Below are 24653 nucleotides of genomic sequence, written 5' to 3'. Positions count from 1 at the left end.
AGGTACCACCAGAGCGCGAGGCAAGAGCGCTATGAGATCATCACCAACATGATCACCGCTAGGATGGGAAGTGGAGAATCCCTAACATCTCATTTGCAAAGAATGCAAAGGTATGTTGATCGTCTTCACAAACTTAATGTTAAGTTTGATGAGGATTTGGCTATCGACATCATCCTCCACTCCTTGCCTTCCTGCTACAACCAAGTCAGGATGACCTACCACATGAACAAGGAAGAGGTCACCCTGAGTAAACTCCAAGGGCTCCTGAGGACAGCTGAGAGCAACCTCAAGGACAAATCTGTTGCATCATCCTCTACTGTAGCTGCTCCTGTGTTGGCAATTAGCCAAGGAAAGGGTAAGAAGAGGAAGGCTCCTTCCAAGAGCCACCATAAGGGTAAGACCCAAGATGGCTCCTCTTCTAGTGGGACCAAAGCAGGTTCTATTAAACCCTCTTCTGACCCCAAGGAAGCAGAGTGCTTCTACTGCCACCAGAAGGGCCACTGGAAACGAAGTTGCCCCAAGTATCTGCAGGATATCAAAGATGGGAAGATAAAGCCCACCTTCGCAGGTATGTATTTAATTAAATCTAATAACTCATCACTTGCTACTTCATGGGTCCTTGATACAGGATGTGGTTACCACATTTGTTCTGATTTGCAGGGGCTAAGAAAAGGTAGGGAAGTGGAGCATGGAAGGATAAGCTTGATCATGGGAAACAAGAAGTCTTCACCAGTAACCAAGATCGGAGTTTATTCCTTAGTGTTGAGTAATGGGTTAGGACTAGATTTAAATAATTGTTGCTATTCGCCAGATATGGCAAGGAACATCATTTATTTTCATGGATTGTTTAGACAAGGTTTCAGATATTCGTTTGATAATAGTAATGGTTCTATTAATGCTTATTTGAACGGTGTCTTTTATTTCAATGCATTACCTTGTAATGGGATTTATGAATCTGTGTTAGTTATTGGTAATTTAGGAAATGATGTTTTAAATATTGATTCGTCCACAAGTTTAGACAAAGCATGCTTGTGGCATTGTCGCCTTGGCCATGTTAACAAGAAACGCATAGCCCAACTCCAAAAGGATGGAGTCTTGGAGTCATTCGACCTAAGGGACGATGACGTGTGTGAGTCTTGTTTGCTTGGGAAGATGACCAAGTCACCCTTTACTGGCTCATGTGAAAGGGGTGAGGGTGTATTGGATCTCATACATACAGATGTATGTGGACCCTTTAGATCCACCACAAGGGACGCTTGTCGCTTCTACGTGACTTTTACAGACGATTATAGCAGATATGGATATATCTACTTAATCAAACAGAAGTCAGAAACCTTTGAAAAGTTCAAAGAGTTCAAGAATGAAGTGGAGAATCAGTTGGGCAGGAAAATCAAGATGCTTCGATCTGATCGAGGAGGAGAGTACCTAAGTCTTGAATTTCACGACTATCTAAAAGAATGCGGAATAGTTTCGCAATTGACGCCTCCTAGAACGCCACAATTGAATGGTGTGGCTGAGAGACATAATCGAACCTTGTTGGACATGGTTCGCTCTATGATGAGTCGTGCTTCTTTACCAATCTCATTCTGGGGGTATGCCTTAGAGACTGCCTCCCATATCCTTAACTTAGTTCCCACCAAGAAGGTTATCAAGACACCTCACGAGATGTGGACAGGGAAAGCTCCCTCGTTAGCACATATCAAGGTTTGGGGTTGTGAAGCTTTCGTAAGACGAGAGACTCACGACAAGCTAGAACCTCGTAGTAAGAAGTGTTATTTCATCGGCTACCCACAGAAGTCTTTTGGCTATCTCTTCTATAGACCAAGTGACAATGTTGTTTTTGTTGCTAGGAGAGGGGTTTTCAGAGAGAGAGAACTCATAAGTCAAAGAGACAGTGGGAGTCAGATTGACCTTGAAGAGCTTCAAGAGTCAGGAGATGAAGGAACCTCTGACACTGGCATGCAACCTGAGGAGGAAACTCATGTTGAACCAATTGACCAGTCCTTACCTCTCAGACGTTCAAGTAGAGTTGTTGTTCCACCCCAGTTTTATGGTTTCCATATTACTACTGACGGGGATACGTTTATTAGTGATAGTACACTAGTAAATCTGGATGAACCTAATAGCTACAAGGAAGCCATGGCAGGCCCAGAGTCTGATAAATGGAAAGAGGCAATGGACAACGAGATTCAGTCCATGTATGACAACCAAGTTTGGAATTTGGTTGATAATGTACCAGGTCGTAAGACGGTCGGGTGCAAGTGGATCTTCAAGAAGAAGACAGACATGGATGGGAAAGTGCACACTTATAAAGTGCGATTGGTCGCAAGGGGCTTTACTCAAACTCCTGGAGTTGACTATGATGAGACCTTTTCGCCAGTTGCCAAAATAAAGTCTATTAGGGTAATGCTCACAATAGCTGCGTTTCATGATTATGAAATCTGGCAGATGGACGTAAAAACCGCTTTCCTAAATGGGAAGTTGGCTGAGGATGTTTACATGAATCAGCCAGAGGGTTTCGTCGATGCGAAGCATCCAAATAGAGTATGCAAGCTTGAGAAATCCATTTATGGATTAAAGCAAGCATCTCGCAGATGGAATCTTTGTTTTGACGAGAAAGTCAAAGAGTTTGGTTTTCTGTGAAACGAGGATGAGTCATGTGTGTATGTCAAGACCAGTGGGAGTATAGTGAGCTTCCTCATATTGTATGTCGATGACATACTACTCATAGGAAACGACATCCCAACCTTGCAGGAGGTAAAGTCCTGGCTTGGGAAGTGTTTCGCTATGAAGGACCTCGGAGAAGCTGCATATATTCTGGGAATAAGGATAGTGAGAGACAGAAGTAAGAGACTGATAGGACTCAGTCAGGATACATACTTGGAAAAGGTACTAAAACGTTTTAGTATGGAAAATTCCAAGAGAGGGGAGTTACCAATCCAATGCAATACCAAACTGAGTAAGACTCAGAGCCCAAGTACAGAGGCAGAGATAGCAGATATGAGCCGAGTACCTTACGCTTCCGCAGTTGGCTCGATTATGTACGCTATGACCTGTACTCGCCCTGATGTGGCCTTCGCTTTGAGCATGGTCAGCAGATATCAAGGGAACCCTGGTAGAGCACATTGGATTGCTGTCAAGAATATTCTTAAGTACCTACGAAGAACCAAGGAATGGTTTCTAGTCCTCGGTGGGAGTGATGACTTAAGGGTGCGAGGGTACAGTGACGCTAGTTTCCAGACGGATCGGGATAATTACCGATCACAGTCGGGCTGGGTCTTTACCCTGAATGGAGGAGAAGTGACTTGGAAGAGTTCCAAGCAAGAGACCGTAGCTGATTCAACGTGCGAATCGGAGTACATTGCGGCAAGCGAAGCGTCAAAGGAGGCTATATGGTTGAAGAACTTCATAGGAGACCTTGGAGTTGTGCCAACCATAAAGGAGCCCATGGAAATTTTCTGTGATAATGAAGGAGCGGTTGCCTTGACCAAGGAACCAAGGGATCATGGCAGATCTCGACATATCGACAGGAAATATCATTTTATTAGACATCGGGTAGAAGAGGGACTCCTCGTTGTGAAGAGGGTATCGTCAGAAGATAACTCAGCAGATCCCCTTACGAAGGGACTGAGTAGGGTCAAGCATTTGAAGCACGCTAGGAGCATTGGGCTAAAGGACGATATTAGTTTAGATTAGATAGGTAGGAAACTTGTAATAGATAATTTTATATTCAACATTTGATGATTAAATAAAGGTGTTTTATTTATAAGAAAGTTACTATCCTATGTTGATTATTTATCTATTGTTTCAATTTTGCATGTTTTGACTTCCTGAATAATAAGATTATTCGAACAGTCCACAATCGATCATATGTTGGAAGTAGATATGAAAGAAGATTGTCATAAATTAGTTTGTAGATTGTCTAAAAGGTTTTAGACATAACAAAGGTTTGCTGCAAAGTTTATGAGTGCTTATGAAATATGTTTTGAGCATTGGAATAAACCCGCACTTGCTAGTATCACTTCTTGAATGTTATCATAAGTGATCGCAAGATGATAATATCATATAATCTTAAAACCTAGAGATATGGTTGTTGTTTGCTAGTTGATTATATATTGATAATACAAAAACGCATCAGTAACTTGATGTTATAAAATGTATTATTGTGTGTAACTTAGCTAGTAGATAATAAGAGCATATAAGTCGAAGTTTATCTGTTCCTTTTATTCTAAGAGGATAAAAGCGATATCTTGGCCACTCGATGATTTGGTTTGATTTATGTGCCGGGCCCGGTCAGGATAATGTTGATGTGTTCAACTGAATTCTATGTCGAATGAATCAGAGATCGAGAAACAGAATGCTAGACAATAAGTATTGTCTACATGATATCTAGAACAGAGGATTATAGGATCCCTTATCTGAAGGACAGGATTTTGATCAGAGTGACAGAAGCGTATAAGAGCTACGATTGCTAATCGGATTCTGAAGACGTATGTGAGATATAGTTACTAGACTTATTCAAGTGGGAGACTGTTAGATTAGTGTCTAAGCCCGTAACTATATTTGGTATGTACTTGACCCGGTTGTGCATGGTCCTTCTGGGTTGCCTTCACCAAAGCAACTTGACAAGGTAATTTGATATGAGAGAGAGGATATTATGGTTTATTAGTATATTATAAGAATAATATATTAAAGGAGAAATCATATTTATTTAATTAGTATTAGTCATAAATTAATTATGAATTAATTTGGTGACTAAAAGAGATTAATTAAATAAAGGGGTATAAACTGTCAAATGTGTGATAGTTGGATTTTGGGCTAGGAAACCTAATGGACAAGAGGGGGAACGAAAATATGATGAGAGGATCATCATATTTCGTCCAAGGCCCTATTCCAGAAGGTTCCTTGGGCTGCTTGGTGGCTAAGCTGTCCATTAGGGTTTAGACTAAAACCCTAGTAGCCTGCAAGTATAAATAGAGACCCCTGCATGTGATTTTCGGCTACCACTTCTTGAAGAGAAACCCTAGAGCCGATTTCTAGCATCCTCCCTCCTCTCTCTTATTGCCTTCTTGCTACTTGGTGTTTGTGATCCATTAGAGGAATTACAATTGTGATTCTAAGCTCAAGCAAAGAAGATTCAAGCTATTTGAAGAGGTAAACATCTAGATCTGATGTTGTTTGTTATTTTGATAATATGTATGCTAGATTAGGGTTTGCAAGACTTGGATTCAAAGCATGTACAATAGAGAAACCTAGATCCAAGCATTAGGGTTTGTATGAGCACATAGGATTGTTTCTTATGCATAAAAACCATCAATTAGAACATGAAGGAAGGTATCTTCCAATCTGGAATCTGACTCTAAAAGACCCTAGTCTAAGCATTTCATCTTAAGAAGGAGTCTCCAATAAAAATCAGGTTTGTAACTTGAATATTACAAGATTGAGCACCGTCAGCAGTCAATAAGTCCAAGAGTTAGATACTCATTGGAAAGGACATAAGAATTAAGATTATTACCTAGGATGAAAAGATAAAATATGGAGTCATTATAAAAGACCTATTTTGTTGATGATTCTGGGATGTAATCATCCTAAGGGGGAGATAATTGTAACGCCCGCAGATTCGGGCTAGTCAATTTAGAGACAATAAGCATTAAAAATGACTTTTTGATAAAAGAATATTTATAATAAATAATCTTAACCAAGTTATAGTATATCTCACAAGGATTCCATACATATAAAGAACGTTGAAATCCGAGTTATAACGAAGAAGTTATGACTCGTCGAAGTTTTACAGCTAAACCGGCACGGCACCGCGTAACGTAAAAAGAGAATTTTTGATAAACAACTTTTTAGCTTTAGCAATCTAAACGAAATTCATAATATGTATTAAACCGAGAATGTACATAAAAACAACATCCAAATCTAACTTCGTATGAGGAAGATATGATTTTTCTAAGATTTAGCATAGTAGTGCACAGCCCGAAAATCGAATTTTCTATCGATCGATTTTTAGCCGACAAAAACTAAATGAGAATTAGAGATCTCATTAATAGGAACTCAATGATATAAATACAGAAGAAAATGGATGTCGGATGACAAAGTTATGAAATTTTAACGGACTTTATCTATCTAAGCCTATTAAAATATAACTTTAAAAATAAAGTCAAAATGGACGTCGATACCTATGCATGGACATAAAGAACGTCGAAAATGGGGCATGTATGCGAAAGTTGCGGAATTTAGAAATTTAATAAATTATGAGAGGATGTGAGGCTGAAAGGTGGTGCAATCCGGACCCTCGCTTGCTCTCCACGGCTTCGCTTCAGATGCCGACACTTGGCCATCGTACGCGCAGCGTATGCTGAGTTTACGCCCATCGTAGACCGAGGAGGTAGGATATAAATAGATGCGAGTAGCACCCCAAAAACTCACACATTTCCCATTCTTTCTCTCTCAAACATTCTTCTTAACCCCTCCCATTCCCTAGCACTTCCTAAGTGTTAGAGGCGAGTCGTTGAGCGCCGGAAGGCTCAGAGCGGCTTAGAGGTTTTGCCCACGCAGAGCCCGGTTCTTCGGTCAACCCCCTGTAAGTGAGTTATGATTACCCTACTTTAAGTATAACTTATATTTAAGTTCATTATCATTATTATGAATCTATAAGCAATATATGTGCCAAGTATAAATTATAAAAAGTGTTATTATAATACCTTTTTACTGCTCGGGGTATGGGGAATCTGGTTTGAAGGGTTGCATAGGGTTGTTGGATTTTAGAACAGCTTAAATGCCAAAATGGTACTGCCCTCCGATGTTTCACGTCTAGGCCCTGTCTGTACATAGTAGTTGAAAAGTATTGTTTAACACTTATAAAACAATATCGCTCGTAAATCTAGACTAATAATAAGTTGCACTAAATATTAGACTAAAATCTAGTGATACTGATACTAGGTTTCGTCGAAGGAAAATAAAATCGTTAGAAGCGAAGTGCTGCCTGCGTTTGGAGTCATCACTTTAACAGGTCAGTGCATATTTACTTTCATCTTACACATAGATATGAATTATTTAATATAAATTACGTGTTATGTGTGCATATTATCTATGTTCTTGATATATATGCTGGATGAACAAAATATACATGTTTTATTCGATTTAAACTGTATACGTATTTTATACTTATAATTATGATGGGTTGATGAAAGATGAGATGAATGATGAGATGAATGATGAGAGATGAAAGATGATATAGATGATGAGAGGTGAAAGATGATGAGAAACCTTGACCCAAGCGTTGGCCCAGTCATCTAGCAGAGTATAGGTGACGACCACGGATTATTCTAGAGAGTCCAGTGGAATGCTATCAGGCTCGCAACCTATAGGTGTTGTGAATGATGTGTTCACCAGATGTACTCTAAAAACCCTGGCAACTATGGACTTAGTGCCTCACTAATGAACGTTGGCAGTTATGGATTTAGTCCCCTATAGATGATCATTGGTAGCTATGGACTTAGTGCCTTACAAATGAACGTTGGCTGCTATGGATTTAGTGCCTAATAGATAACATCTCCAACTATGGACTTAGTGCATGTTAGATAAACCCTGGAAGCAATGGACTTCGTGCCTATTCGTTAGGAACATCCCTAGGAATGAATGAATGAAGGATATATAATTATTAGGGTAGATCCTTAAGAATAAAGAAGATAATGGGGATGGGAAGTTGGGTTAATTGTTTGATGATTAAACATAATTATATTATTGTGGGTTGAAAACCCTATGTACTCACCAGGTTTCCTAACCTGGCCCACTAAATTTATTTGTATCACAAGTATCGATACGATGACACCTTACATTGAGAGATTAATGGAGATGTAAATCATTAGTGTAATGAATGTAAGGTCTATTTATGCTTATGTTTCTGTATTGACAATGACATCCAAAAGTTTTAATATAAACAAAATAAATTTCATCGAAAATGCTTTGATAATATATTTATCATGTTTTTTGGGAACAAATTACGGAACATATTTCTTTAAAATGGATACTCTGGTTTTTGAATAAGCACAAATAAAATTTTCAAAATGACCGTGAGTTTGGGGATGTCACACCTAGAGAGTGAAGGTTCTGGATCTATAACTCCAAAGCCACACCAAGCTAGATCACCAAGAATCACCTCCTTGAAATAACATTAAGAACCATTCAAAATCACTTCCAAGCTCATACACCACCAAGAGAAATAAGGTTCAAAATGAGGCTCAAAACTCAGTGGAGATTGAGAAATGAGAGAGCCTTGAGCTTATAAGGATGTTTAAATAGTGCCCAAACCCTAAAAATTACAGTTTGACACTCTGCCAATTACGTTGGGCGTACCCCAGCTTATGTTGGGTGTACCCACCCAGATACGCGCCTTTCCTCCTTGTGTACATGGGACCAACTTGCAAATCTTTTCCATTAAGGGCCATATCTGCTAATTATTCAAACAGTCATAACTCCTTCATCTTAGGTCCATTTCCTATGAACCTTATATCCACGGAAAGGTGACGAGAAGCCCTACACTTCTGTCAACTCACTTTTTCCTAAAACTTCTTGAACAGAAACCCAAATTCATAAATCCAAACTACTAAATTATGATGATTCCCTTGGGCTCCGAAACACAACCAAACACTCGTATTACTTAATCCATAACACCCATAACCAAAAATGGTCAATTATGTTGATCCCCAAGGCCCTAAGCCTTATGATATACAATAATCAGGCCACAATCCCGTATACTGAATGATTCGAAACGGGATGTTAGAACCCTCCCCCACTTAATTTCGATTTCGTCCTCGAAATCATTCCTTACCAACACTCAGATCATATCCAGCAACATGAGGAATGTAAACGCAAACACTGAGCATATAACAACCTTCATAAGGCAAAAGAACCCAACCTAAACAGAAACTTCCAACCCGAAGAAGAACAAATCCTTAAACCCCTACAGAAAACCACGTTTACCTTTCCGAAACCTAAAATCTCACATTGGTCTGACTCCCCGACTGACCTCCCACACTGAACTAATACCAGGCCAAATCCTCATCGGATCTCAGACCTAAATAAAGCGCTTCCAACCCTGCTTATCTTGATGCTTCCATTGGGAACAAAATCACTGACCATATACTGCTGCAAAACACTTATACTTGACAGAAAGCTCAAATAATACTTTGAGTAGAAGATCCATTCCAGCAACAGTTAGACTCAAATGAGAGTTGTGCAACAGGGTCAAATAAACCGCTCTAAGATTATTTAATCCACTACAAGCGACTTAGCATATTCCCCGAATAACAAGCGACCCCACACACAAATCTCAAATCACTGAAACCACCCCGACTCATCTTGTTGCCCCCTAGCTGCTTTCCAAAAATAGTCGAGACCTCCCTGGTCCCAACTTGTCTGCCAACCATCTTAAACACCAGACTCCTGTGCGATTGCAGAGTCGAAATACATACATACACAGTTGCCCCACACGATTCCCGAGAGAAACCTTATATGGCGATAATTGCACAAACCATCTCACCACCAATCCAATTCTAAAATAAATGCTACATGACCAATTGTAGTCTCATATCATACCAGGCCTCCGACGACCTACCATTTCCTGATTCCAAACACGTTGTGTCCCTCCCACAGCCTTGCGAACTGACCCACCCTGGTCTAAACCATCTGAACAAATCCGCGACCAGTCATGGATTTGCCACACCCTCACCGCTTACACAGGGACCAGAGAAAGCTACGGGCCACCCCCAGTCTTACAACACTCCCATAATAACTAGAACTAGTGAATGCTACGGACCACCCCGCAGTCCTACAATACTCCTACTTTGTCATAGCCACCGCTCATAGTCTTATCGCTCATCCATCAATCCGAACGAATCCAGAATCGAGCACACACTCGACCAAGAACCCAAGCTAGACTTGAGACATGACTGAAATCCCCAACCTGGGTCCCCCAAGAACCTCCAATCCATTACCAATAAGGCTCTAACCAACAGTTAGGAAATTTCCTGAACCCCCAAGACGCACAATATTCAATCCAGATGGCCACTTGGGCCGCCTTCCTCCCTGATGGGGATGTAAAAATCATCCTAGTTTCACGCCTGCTTCTGCTCCTCAATACCCGAATGGTTCTCCCCCACTTTGATTCAACTAAGCTCTTCCAACACACAATATTTGAAGGATTCCCAATCCATCTTACCATCCAATGATCGAACTGTTGACAACCTGTGCTTACCAATGCTGGTGATCCATTACTAGAAAAAACCCAAAGACCGCACAACCCTTGAAGACCACATGAACACTTCCTTAAATCCTGGCAAATCTGATAACTATAGATACTTTCCATGATATAGCGCCTAGCTCTTGAAGTACTTTACACCGATGAGAAGACCTAAAACCTTAGCAATAGACCCCTTCTCTCAGCACTCTCAGTGGCCAATCGAGCACAAAATCTAACACCACTGAACCATGACGATACTGGAGAACTAACCCACTGAATCATGACCATAGACCTTCCATACAATACCCCTGAACCAATCTCGATCATAAATCAGAATGACAATCGAACGCTTTGGAACCCACTACATGAGATACAACCCCTCACTAACTCACTAATGATTCATGACATGCAAATGGCATATAAAAAGTCTTAAAACCCATACATAGACAGAGAATTAAACCAAAGATAAAGCTTACCCTAACCGAAGGCAAGATTCCAAACAATATAAATACTAATAACAACCGAAAAGAAAGCAAAAGATAACATACCTGCAATATCTCCTTCTGGAGTCCTGACCTCCCCCGTCTGACACTGCAATGACCGGTTCCTCTCTTCTAGGGATCTAACCCTACTCTCACGACCATCAATGATCCTCAAAGTAGTCGGCAATGGTGCGCTCACTGCTCCTCCCCTCAACATCGGACAATCAACCTTCTTGTGGCCCACTTGGTTGCAGTGAATACATAACGGGCTTGCCCACTGAGGGAAATCCCTGCTAACATGACCAACCCTGCCACACTTGTAGCAGCCCATACCCCTGGAACGACAAACTCCATTGTGAAGTTTTCCGCACATGTTACACTGACTCCGACCCTGCTGGCCTCTCAAACGCTGATCAGAAGTCTTGGGTCTCTTCCCGGGACCCTCCACTACATGCACCTGATCTGCCCCTATTCCCTAGGTGCTCCAAATCGATCTCCCTCTCTCGGGCTCTATAAATCATATCATTCAGGGTCTTGAACCCTGAAATACTCACAAACTCCCTGGTATCATTCTGAAACATAGCATGATACCTCACCTTCTTCATTTTCTCATCTGTTGCATACTGCGAAACCAACAAAGCCCTCTCCCGGAACATGGCAGTGATCTCTGCCATAGTCTCAGTAGTTTGGCGGAGATCCTGAAACTCTCGTGCCAACTGTTGTACCTCAATCACCAATGCAAACTCATCTCGGAACCTGGTCGAGAAATCATCCCATGACATAGAATCAACAACATCATCACCCAACTCACAACCAACCTCCTCGCACCAATCCCATGCCCTGTCCTTCAATAGGCAGGAAGCATATCTGACCTTCACATCCTCAGGGTAGAAACCTGTCCTGAACGTGTTAGCCATATCTACTGACCACCTTCTACTGGCAATGGGGTCCCTGTCCCCATAGAACGCAGGAGCTCCGTACGCACGAAACTCACGGAAAGAAAGAGTGTGAGCTCCAACGATAGCCATAACCTCAGCACGAAACACGCCCAAATGCTCATCCAAGATCTCCAAAATCCCCTCCTTAACCAAACGAAAATCACAGGAGTCTGCTCCAAAATATCACGGGTAATCTCCGACGAGATGAACTCCCTCATCGGCTTGTTAATCGGCTCAGTACCTGCACCTGAGCCAAAAACAAAACCTGAACCTCCTCCCTGAGTGCTCATCACCAAACTAAAATACAACATGAAATGATCAGAACATACCCATAAATCCTCCTTCCTCAAGCTTCTTAGATTCTCCAAGACTCTCCCTGATTCGAGTATAGATCATGTGCTTTCAGTAGTACGAGCCCAATACTACCTTCCAAACCTATCCATACTTTCTTCAGGAATCATCTTTAATCCCCTAACTCATCTACCCAAACTGATGCACCAAAAACTCACTAAACAGCGCCACTAAACCCACTGAAGCATATCCTAGGCTCTCCTAGGTTCCCGACCTCACCCAACCCTCAGTTGTTGAAGGACTCCCACCAATGTCAACTAGCTTCCTCATGAATATAGTCACATGCAACATAGATCAGTTAATCCTTCGAGTAAAAGACTCAACCCTAGAACGGTTGGACTCAAACAAGAGTTGCATAATAGGGTCAGATCCATATCTCTAAGATTATTCAACCTATGCCACATGTGATTTAGCATATTCACTTAGCAGTCAATTCACATCACTAAGAGTCCCACAAAGCACAAAGCAAGCTACATTCATGCAATGGGAAAATCTAACCAGCATACATTATTCAAGCCTTTCTATCCATTAATCAGAAATTCATCCTAGCATGCAATTCTAAAGCTCATACAATCAGGCATATAAAGGAATCTCTCCTAGCATGAAATCTTGAGCAGATCCTTAGCCCTATTCTAGCATGCAATTCATATAATCATATCATATATCATAATAAACATGTATTGGTATTCTGGGAACCACTTACTTGAGCTCGACCGATTGCACGCATCACACTACTTTCTTTGATTAGAAACCCTTTTAATAAAACATTTATTTTATGAAAATTTCACCAAACCCTCAGTTAGAGTCCAGGCATACCCAAGAGTATGCCCGAATCCCTCAAACCAAGGCTCTGATACCAACTTGTAACAACCCGAAAATCATAGGGTAAAATTTCATTTTAATATATATAAACATTCATTTATCCTTTATTCAGACATTTAAAAGTATTGCAGAGTAAAACAATTATCAAAGTATAATCCCAAAATCACGAATTGCGGAAAAACATGGGTGTATGTGTTGCAATCAAACCGGGCCCTTCCCTTTCGAACTGAAGGTACATGAAACCATAAACCACAAACTGTAAGAACAAAGCTTAGTGAGTTCCCCAAACACCATATACCATACATAACATACGAGCCATACATATCATACATATCCAACATTTAATAGAAGGTGTTATGTGCCAACCATAGTCTTTCCATTATGCCACAAGCTGTATCATGGTCTTCCTTTCCAGGCCGGGGGCCATATCCCTGGGTTTACAGACAAGTGCCAGGAGCCACCTCTTGGTCTTCCATGCAAGTATCACAAAGACAACAAGCATACAATCTACAACTACTTAATCAATTAACTGCCAGAGTTCAGACTCTGGTCTTGCATACAGATTGCTAGGAGCTGCCTCCTGGTCTTTCATATAAATTGCCAAGGGACACCCCCTGGTCTTCCTACAATACACAAATTAAATGGGCTGTCATTGGTGCCTTCGACCCATAGAATAGTGAGGAGACTCACCTCGACATCTGAACCCACGAATAAATTTCCGTCTGCTGATCCTTCTAGAATCCCCGCGCTATCAAACAAATAACACCCAATTAACAATTAGGTTCCAAACCAAATCTAATAATCCACATATGGGGTAAAAATACCATTTTTCCCCTCACCTAGTTTGGTCCAAGGCTAAGGCCTAAAATCCTAATCACAAAACAATAATCATCCAAAGCCCATTTCTGGCCAAAGTTTCCAAATTGGGCCCAAACACTTACATGGGCCTTTACCTAAAGCCCATTAACTTTTCCTAATCCAAAACACATATCCACAGCTAGTCTAACAAAGCCCCAAGCAATCAAGCCCAAACCTAAAAGATAGCCCAACCCTATTGGGCCCACTAAGGCCCAAAACCACAATCCTAGACCCAACAATGCAAGTTTAATAAATTGATACAAACATTAATGAAAAACCCGACTTCAACGAGATAAGTCCAAACATAGTCCAAGCCTAAGACCCAAAGTCCAAAAAAGTCTGAAACTCCAACTACATGATGGTCGTGTACGCTGGGCATACACCTCGTACGTTCGGCGTATGCTCGATAAATTGGGACGGGGAAAAACTCAGTACGTGGGGCGTACTACACATTACGTGCAGCGTAATGGCATCCTACCAAAATTCTCAGTTCTGACTTAAACCATTAAGCACTTAGCCCCCAAACTTCAGGAAACCTTCAAATTAAGTCCTTAAATCGTAAAGTTGGCAACTTCACCAGTTTGTACCACTTAATGGAACCCAAAATCTGATTTTGTCAAACAAGACCCGTTGTAAGGGCTTAAACTCATGCATGGACCAATTCCCACAATCAAGATACCATTTTTATGAACTAACAACATTAGAAGGGACAAGATCTAGCACTCCAAGCTCTTAGAGTGGCTCAAACTCACAAGGAGAACTTAATACACCACAAAACCTGCTAATCTTGCCCTAAACTCAAACTAGCATAAGAAGGATTCAAGATAAGAACTTTATACCTCCTGAAGCTTCCCCAGAGAGTGAGGTTTCTAGATCTACAACTCCAAAGCCACACCAAGCTTGATCACCAATAATCACCTACTTGAAATAACACGAAGAACCTTCAAAAATCACTTCCAAGCTCAAGAATACCCACCAAGAGAATTAGGGTTCGAAATGAGGCTAAAAAATTAGTGGAGGCTGAGACATGAGAGAGCCTTGAGCTTATATGGATGTTTAAATAGTGCCCAAACCCTAAAAATTAGGGATTGGCACTCTGCCAATTACATTGGGCGTACCCCAGCTTACCATGGGCGTACCCACCCATATACGCGCCTTTGCCCCTTGCATGCATGGAACCAACTTGCAAATCTTTTCCATTAAGGTCCATATTTGCCAATTATTCAAACAGCCATAACTCCCTCGTCTTAGGTCTGTTTCCTACGAACCTTATATGCATGGAAAGGTGACGAGAAGCCCTACGCTTCTGTCAACTCACCTTTGCCTTAAAACTTCCCAAACAGAAACCCAAATTCATAAATCCAAACTACCAAATTATGATGATGCCCTTGGGCTCCGAAACACAACCAAACACTCAGATTACTTAATCCATCACACCCATAACCAAAAATGGTCAATATTATTCATCCCCAAGGCCCTCAGCCTTATGATAACCAATAATCAGGCCATGGCCCTGAATACTGAATGATTCGAAAACTGGATGTTACATCTTGGTGATGGTCCGTTCTAGATATGTTCCTCTAGTAGTGTGTGATAGGTTGTCCTAGGTGTACTTTGATTTGAGACAGGGGACTGAGTCGGTGACAGAGATCACCAAGATGTTTATGGAGAGGACCATGTTTTCTCCTGAGTTTGCTGCTTCTGAGCAAGCTCAAATACCCGTTACTTGAGCATGCTCAAGACGGACATCAGGCATTTTGTATCCACTCAGCATTATGGTTCATTGTTGGAGTTGCAAGAGGGAACGAGGCAGCTTGAGATTGAGATGGAGCTCCAGTCGAGGGAGCAGAGATTGGCCCCTGCGCAATCGCAGCTTGCGCCAAATTAGTCTAGGGCCGCTGATGCTAGATCTGCGAGTCACAGGGGCCACACTTATGGAAAGTGCGGTAAGGTTCATAATGGAGCTTGTCATTCTTCTTCAAGATGCCAAAAATGTGGCAAGCAGGGCCACATTGCAAGGGACTGCCGGTAGTAGGCTCTAATATCCGACATCATGATTTGTTATCATTATGATCAGGTGGGCCATACGAAGGCCCAATGCCTATTGCTTGCTGCTAGGCTGGCATAGGCTCCAGCTCCAGCTACTCTGAGGAGTTAGGGCAGGTTGGAGCCCCCGATGGCTCGGGGTCGCACTTTTCAGCTCACGGCATAGGAGGCTAGGTCGGCACCAAACTTCATGATTGGTATGTTTCTATTTATTATTCTATTGATTATGTTTTATGTTATGCTCAATTTTATGCTCCTGATAGGTACGTTCTTATTTAACTCTTTGCCTGCCCTTGTATTATTTGACTCAGGCATGATTCGGTCCTTTGTATCTCAATCATTTAGTAGGAAGTTTGATATGCCTATTGGAGAGTTAGAGAGTCCATTGCGGGCTTTTATCCCCAACAAACACGGGGTTTTTGCATCCGTAGTGTATCAGGTTGTATATTGGAGATCTTCGGAGTGCCTTATCCTATTGATTTGATCCCTATCCCCATGCGGGATGTATGTGTGACAGTGGGTATGGACTGGCTAAGAAGGTTTGGTGTCATGATCGATTGTGAGGGCCAGCGAGTGGTAGTTCGAACCCGAAGTGGGGGAAAATTGGTTATCTATGGAGAGGACACCAAGGTTGGTTCAGGGTTTTTTTTGGGCAGCCAGGGCTCGACAGTATAGTCAGCACGGGTGTGCAGGTTATTTGGCTTATGTGGTTGATACTCGGGTTGGGAAGCAAACTTCAGTTTCTGAGGTTCCAGTTGTTAGGGAGTTTGTTGATGTTTTCCCGGATGAGTTACCTGGTGTGCCTCATGAGATGTAAGTTGAGTTTAGGATTGATCTTGTGGCAGGTGCGGCTCCGATTTCCAAGGCACCTTACCACTTGGTGTCGCCTGATATGCAAGAGTTGTCATCTCAGCTTCAGCGCTGCTAGGAAAGCAGTTCATTAGACTGATAAGTTCTCTGTAGGGAGCACCGATACTTTTCTTCGAGAAAAAAAGGATGGTTCACACCGTATGTGCATTAATTATCGGGAGTTGAACAAGTTAACGGTGAAGCACCATTATCCCCTTCCACGGATTGGTGACCTCTTTGATCAGTTGCAGGGTGCATGTTGGTTCTCCAAGATAGATCTCGGGTCTGGGTATCATTAGGTGAGAGTGAGAGAGGAGGACGTGGACAAGACCGCGTTCCAGAATTGTTATGGGCATTACGAGTTTGTAGTGATGCCATTTGGGCTCACCAATACGCCTGGTGTGTTTATGGATTTGATGAATCAGGTATGCAGGCAAATGTTCGTCTAATCTGTCATTGTGTTTATTGATGATATCTTGGTGTATTCCAAGACCAAATAGCAACATGGGGAGCACCTTTGAGAGCTTCTGGGGGTTTTGAGGCAAGAACGACTTTATGCGATGTTCTTGAAGTGCAAGTTTTGGTTACGAGAGGTTCAGTTCCTTGGGCGCCTCATTAACTAGAATGAGATTTTGGTCGATCCGACCAAGATCGAGGTTTTGATGCAGTGGGAGGTTCTGAAATCTCCCTCAGAGATCAAGAGTTTCTTGGGTTTGGTTGGGTACTATCGAAGATTTATTCTATACTTCTCCAAGATTGTGGTACCCCTCACTCGTCTGACGAGGAAGGGGGTGGATTTCCGATGGGGTCTTGAGCGGCAGTCGACGTTTGAGACTCTTCGGAAGAGGTTATGTGAGGCCCCGATATTGACCCTCCCGGAGGGGGTCGAGGATTTTGTGGTATTCTGTGATGCATCCATCACTGGTTTGGGGGAGGTTCTCATGCCGAGAGGACGAGTAATTGCTTATGGTTTGTGGCAGCTGAAGTCGCATGAGACACGATATCCCACGCATGATATTGATTTAGGGGCGAAGCCCGGTTTTGCGAAAAACCCGCTGTAAGCGAGCTATGCCTACCCTATCTTTAGTATATCTTATGTTTTAATATAGTAACATTATTAGGACCTTAAAATAATTATTTGGGCTGTTATTATAAGTTATATAAGAGTGTTGCTTAACGCTTATATAATAGTAATAATAACTAGACTATTAATTAGTCACGGTTAACGTTAAACTAAACTCTAGTGGTAATGATACTAGGTTTTGTCCGAGGGAAATTGTTTTAACAGTAACGAAGTGCTGTCCAAGTACCGAGTCATCACCTTATCAGGTGAGTGCATGGTCCCTTTCATCTTACACATAGATATGAAGTATTTTATATAAACTATGTGCTATGTGTGCATATTGTCTATAGACTTGCTGTCTATGCTGGGTGAAAGATTTTTATACATGCTTTAAATGATTTAAAATGTATATATATTTTATATCTACAAAATATGTTGGGTAAAACATGGGTAGATGAAATATGAGTCGGATGATGAGGTGAGAGGTGAAATAGACCATGAGGTGAGGGTGAGAGGTGGACGATGTGAGAAGCCTTGTACCCAAATGTTGGCCCCGTCATCTAGCAGAGTATAGATGACAACCACAGACCATTCTAGACAGTCCAGTGGAACACTAGCAGGCTCGCAACCTGTAGGTGTTGTGAACGATGTGTTCACCGGTGTACTCTAAAAACCCATTGACATGTATTGCAAGTGGATTCTCGGAAACGATACTGTTGATAAACGAAATAGCCTGGCAGCTATGGATTTAGTGCCCGCTGAGTAAACCCTGGCAACTATGGATTTAGTGTCCGTTGAGAAAACCCTGGCAACGATGGATTTCGTGCCTATTCCTTAGGATGATCCTTAGGAATGAATGAACAAGAAATAGCAGATTCTTAGGGTAGATCCTTAAGAGTAAATAATATAATGGGGATGGGTAATTGGGTTAATTGTTTGATGATTAAACATAATAATTATATTATTGTGGGTTGAAAACCCTATGTACTCACCAGGTTTCCCAACCTGACCCACTCAGTTTATTTGTATCACAGGTGTCGATATGAAGTTACATTACACTGAGAGATTTAAAAGAGATGTAGATCACTAGTGTAAATGAATGTAAGTTCTGTTTATGCTTATGTTTCTGTATTGACGATGACATCCCAATGTTTTAAAATGAATAAAAATACATTTCTTCGGAAATGCTTTGATAACGTATTTATCATGTTTTTCTGGGAACAAATTCCGCAACATTTTCATTAAAAGAGGTACTCTGATTTTTATAAAGCATAAACAAAATCGGTCTTTTCTGGCCGTGAAAATGGGGATGTCACGGTTGGTATCAGAGCATTAGTTTAAGCGAACTAGGAATATGGATTTATTACTAGACTTAAACTTAGAATGCTAAGCGATGATCGTGAGAAGAGTGTCTAATATATTTTAGGTAGTACACCTGAATAGACACAAGCACTAGCTTATTTAGGGAAAATGCCTAACATGCTTTTATATGCTAAATGATTTATGATATGCATTATATGATCGGATCTATGGTCTGTTGCCGACCAGATCTGGAAACTTTATGTGTTCAGATTTCTAAACGTTTAATTACGGTATTAGAACTGGCATGTAACTTTTCGGAGTAATAGGGAGAATTACACGTCAATCGTAAATTAAGTCTTCTCTATCTAAATTCTCATCACTCCACACCAAACGTCTGATTTGGTGTATAGATCAACATGGTGAGCACTAGAAGCGGATTTGGAAGCGGTAACCCGCAGCCCGAGCCACCAGTGATTGAGCGTGTGCCAGAGGTAGCAACTGCACCCGAGACGATCACGATGGCAGGAGTACAAGCAATGGTGCAGATGATGTTGGATCGTCAGATGGAAGAGACAAGACGATTACTTCAACAAAATAAGGACGAACTTACTGTGCCAGTACGCCAGGCACCCACTCTTGAGGCAGCCATCTGGGTTGGAATTGGCAAGAAGAGGAAATTTGAGGGATCTTTAAGGTCCAACGGGAACAACATGTTCTCACAGTCTGGAGGAGGAAGAGGTGAAGCAACATGGTGTAACAAGTATGGAAGGAAACACGACAGGAGATGCCCTAAGGAAGTAACCTGCTTCAAATGCGGGAAGACTGGTCACTATGCCCACACATGCTCAACCAAGGAGGGAGTTTGCCTTAAGTGTAGTGGAGAGGGACACTTCAAGCAAGATTGCCCGGTGAGAGCTACGACGCCAAATGTACCGCTGAAGCACTATGAGAGATACGACGAGGAAGTGACTTGCTACAAATGTGGAAAGAAAGGGCATTACACCAGCAAGTGCACATCCAAAAAGAGGGTGTGCTACGGATGTAACAAAGAAGGGTATTTATCTAGGGACTGCCCGAAGAAAAATGAAGTAGCAAGAGCGGATGCACCTCCGAAGCCAAGAAGCATCCTTAACGAAGCATCTAACAATACAAGGAATCAGGAGTGAGGACAAATATCCGAGGAGCAAGTCACGAAGTAGTCATGTAGATAGTAATATGTGGTGTAGCTTATTAGAAGCATAGTATAGGGTGAAATTGAACGCCTATGTAATCGTTTCAAGGAATAATATAAAAACCTTCGTTTTGCTATCTGATATGTTAAGCTGTTGTGTGATTTACTTGTATGGTGACTTGGAAAACTGTGAGAAAATACTTGGGACGAGTATGAGTAGGTGTGAATGGTAGTAGAGGCCTATTCTACCGGAAGCACAGGACTCACACTTGGATCAGGGAAAGTCACAAGGTTACCAAGAAGCTAGTAGTTGATTCCGTTTTGTTCATGTATGTCATTACCATTGTTTCGGTAATGACTAAGAAGATGATTGTTATTCCGACCCTAGTGGTCATATCAAATTGAGTCCGACTCCGATGAGTATGTTAAGTGGTTCAGAGAACCAAGTTCGATGTAGCACCTGACTTAAGCCGGAAGAATTAATCAAAGCGATCAATAGAGGTATCGCGACGGTTGCTTGTAGCTAGAAATGCTACCTTTTAAGATGAGATTAGAACATGAAGGAAAGTATAGTCTGTTCTGGAAGACTCTAAGAGACCTGAGTCTAAGCGTTGCAACATACGATGATAGGTCATTAGAATATGACACATCGTTCCATTGTAGTAATAAAAGAACTTATCTTAACTTTGTTAAGAAGAAGAAGGAGTCTCCAATAAGGATCGGGAGTGTGAATCAAAGGTCATGATTAAAGGTCTAACATGAGACAGAGAGCGGGAGCGAGATCGAGCGTCGCCTGCAGTCAAGGAGTCCAAGAGTTAGATACTCATTCGAAGGAACAAAGAAGTTACGATTATTACCTAGGATGAAGAGATAACGTATGGAGTCATTATACTGCCCTGTTTTCGTTGATGATTCTGAGACGTAATCATCCTAAAGGGAGATAATTGTAACGCCCGCAGATCCGGGCTAGTTAATTTAGAGATAATAGGGGTCGAAAATGACTTTTTTTTACAAAAGATTATTTAGAATAAATAATCTCAACCAAGTTGTAGAATATGTCTCAAGGGTTTTGTACATATAAAGAACGCCGAAATCCGAGTTATAACGAAGAAGTTATGGCCCGTCGAAGTTTTACGTCAAAACCGGCACGACACCGGGAGACGTAAATAGTGAATTTACGATAGAGGACTTTTTAGCCTTAGTGATCTAAACAAAAGTTGTAGTATATGTTAAACCGAGAACATACAAAAAAAGAACGCCCAAATCTGACTTCGTATGAGGAAGTTATGATTTTTCTAAGATTTGGCATAGCAATGCACGGCCCGAAACTCAAATTTTAGTTCGAGCCGTTTTTGGCTTACGCAACCTTAATGAGAGTTGAAGATCTCATTAATAGGAACTCAACGGTAAAAAGACAGACGAAAACGGAGTCCGTATGAAGGAGTTACGAATTCTTCGTGGTCATTTAACAGTCTAATCACCTCCTACTATTAAATTTAAGATCGGTCGAGAATTAGCCGACGGAGCCTAAATAAAAGTTGTAGATCTTGTTTTTACCTACGCGTGGAAAAAACAGAACGTCGAAAACGGAGCTCGTATGTGAAAGTTACGGGGTTTAGAAGTCGGCAGTGTGCTGCTGCAAAAGGGGTGACGTGGTTGAATATGGGCTAAGGCTTTCTCCCCAAGAAAAGCCATCAGGTGATGACACGTGGCACCGACTCGACGAGTCAGTGAACCGACTCGGCGAGTCCATCAGGATTTCACACTATAAATAGATGTGTTGGGTTCCATTCATTATCACACCTTTCCTCTTCCACTTTCTCTCTCTAGCCTCCCTAACCCCCCCTAAAGTCTAGGTAAACCCCCTAGCACCCGAAGGAAGCCCCGAGGCTCCCGAAGCCCCAAGAAAAGAGCCTTTCGGCTCGGGAACGCTGCTCCGGCGAAGCCCAGTTTTGCGAAAAACCCGCTGTAAGTGAGCTATGCCTACCCTATTTTTAGTATAACTTATGTTTTAATATAGTAACATTATTAGGACCTTAAAATAATTATTTGGGCTGTTATTATGAGTTATATAAGAGTGTTGCTTAATGCTTATATAATAGTAATAATAGCTAGACTATTAATTAGTAGTGGTTAACGTTAGACTAAACTCTAGCGGTAATGATACTAGGTTTTGTCCGAGGGAAATTGTTTTAACAGTAACGAAGTGTTGTCCAAGTACCGAGTCATCACCTTATCAGGTGAGTGCATGGTCCCTTTCATCTTACACATAGATATGAAGTATTATATATAAACTATGTGCTATGTGTGCATATTGTCTATAGACTTGCTGTCTATGCTGGGTGAAAGATTTTTATACATGCTTTAAATGATTTAAAATGTATATATATTTTGTATCTACAAAATATGTTGGGTAAAACATGGGTAGATGAAATATGAGTCGGATGATGAGGTGAGAGGTGAAATAGACCATGAGGTGAGGGTGAGAGGTGGAAGATGTAAGAAGCCTTGTACCCAAATGTTGGCCCCGTCATCTAGCAGAGTATAGATGACAACCACGGACCATTCTAGACAGTCCAGTGGAACACTAGCAGGCTCGCAACCTGTAGGTGTTGTGAACGATGTGTTCACCGGTGTACTCTAAAAACCCATTGACATGTATTGCAAGTGGATTCTCGGAAACGATATTGTTGATAAACGAAATAGCCTGGTAGCTATGGATTTAGTGCCCGCTGAGTAAACCCTGGCAACTATGGATTTAGTGTCCGTTGAGAAAACCCTGGCAACGATGGATTTCGTGCTTATTCCTTAGGATGATCCTTAGGAATGAATGAACAAGAAATAACAGATTCTTAGGGTAGATCCTTAAGAGTAAATAATATAATGGGGATGGGTAATTGGGTTAACTGTTTGATGATTAAACATAATAATTATATTATTGTGGGTTGAAAACCCTATGTACTCACCAGGTTTCCCAACCTGACCCACTCAGTTTATTTGTATCACAGGTGTCGATATGAAGTTACATTACACTGAGAGATTTAAAAGAGATGTAGATCACTAGTGTAAATGAATGTAAGTTCTGTTTATGCTTATGTTTCTGTATTGACGATGACATCCCAATGTTTTAAAATGAATAAAAATACATTTCTTCGGAAATGCTTTGATAACGTATTTATCATGTTTTTCTGGGAACAAATTCCGCAACATTTTCATTAAAAGAGGTACTCTGATTTTTATAAAGCATAAACAAAATCGGTCTTTTCTGGCCGTGAAAATGGGGATGTCACAACAGGGTTATAGGAAGGACCAAAGTAGTCCTTCAGACCATGAAGCTTATTTAGCAAATTAGGCAGAGATTGCAGACCGCTCAGAGTTGGCAGAAGAGCTATGCTAACTAGTGTCGATCAGAGTTGGAGTTTCAGGTCGGATATATGGTACTCCTGAAGGTCTCACCCTAGAAGGGTGTGATACGCTTCAGGAAGAGGGGGAAATTGGGTACCCGGTTCATTGGACCTTTTCGGGTGATTGCCAGGGTTGGAAAGGTAGCTTACAGGTTGGAATTGTCAAGGAAGCTCAGTCAGATCCACAACACTTTTCATGTCTCGCAGTTGCGGAAGTGTGTATTGGACAGCGAGGCAGTGATTCTGTTGGATGATATTCAGGTCGATGAGCGCCTGAACTATATGGAGAGACCAGTGGCTACTCTAGAAAGGAAGATGAAGGTTCTGCGCAAAAAGGAGATACATTTGGTTAGGCCTGGAAATGGAGCGGGTTTGGAGCAGATCAGCCTTGATCGAAACCCGTTAAGCAATTTTCAAATGATGATCCAAACCCGACCCATAACCCGCATGGTTTTGAATGATTAAACCAATACCCTTATCCACCGGATCAAAGGATTTCAACCCTTTTACCCGACCCATTTACAATATTAAGTTTAGGCTATAATTATTCATTTAAACACATATAACATGATCACTAAAACCAAACAACATTCACTCCAAAACAAACATTTATTATAGATATATAAATAACTCTTCCAATGTATTATGATTGTAGAATATCGATCACTCGATTATAGCCTTTTCTTCTTCTTCTTGAATCTTGATTGAACCCTTTTCTTCTTGCTCGTGAGTCTTGATTGTGGAATATCGATTTCATAGTTGATTCCAAAAGGCGAATGCAATCAACCATTTGGATTAGGAACCGAACTGGGAAGTTAAAGTAGAACGTCTAATAGTCTAGCTCCTTGACTCCTATATGTAAAGATTGATAAATGTATTATTACTTATACATAATTAATTTATATTTCAAAATTTTAGATGGGGCAGGTTATAAACGGATCAGATTGATAGTGATCCATACGCGACCCTTGTAATAAAAGGGTTAACGGGAAAGGGTCGTTAACGAGTAAACGAATCATAAAATATGATCCAAAACCATTAATTTTGAACAGTTTTAGAGCGGATTAGGGTCAAAACCCTCTCCATTTCCAGGTCTACCTTTGGTAAAGGTACAGTGGCAA

Source organism: Lactuca virosa, chromosome 9 (genome assembly GCF_052849685.1).
Source record: "Lactuca virosa cultivar CGN04683 chromosome 9, Lactuca_virosa_CGN04683_v6, whole genome shotgun sequence".
Classification (NCBI taxonomy): domain Eukaryota; kingdom Viridiplantae; phylum Streptophyta; class Magnoliopsida; order Asterales; family Asteraceae; genus Lactuca; species Lactuca virosa.
The sequence above is the reverse complement of the archived record's forward strand: the minus strand, read 5'-3'. Positions refer to the sequence as shown.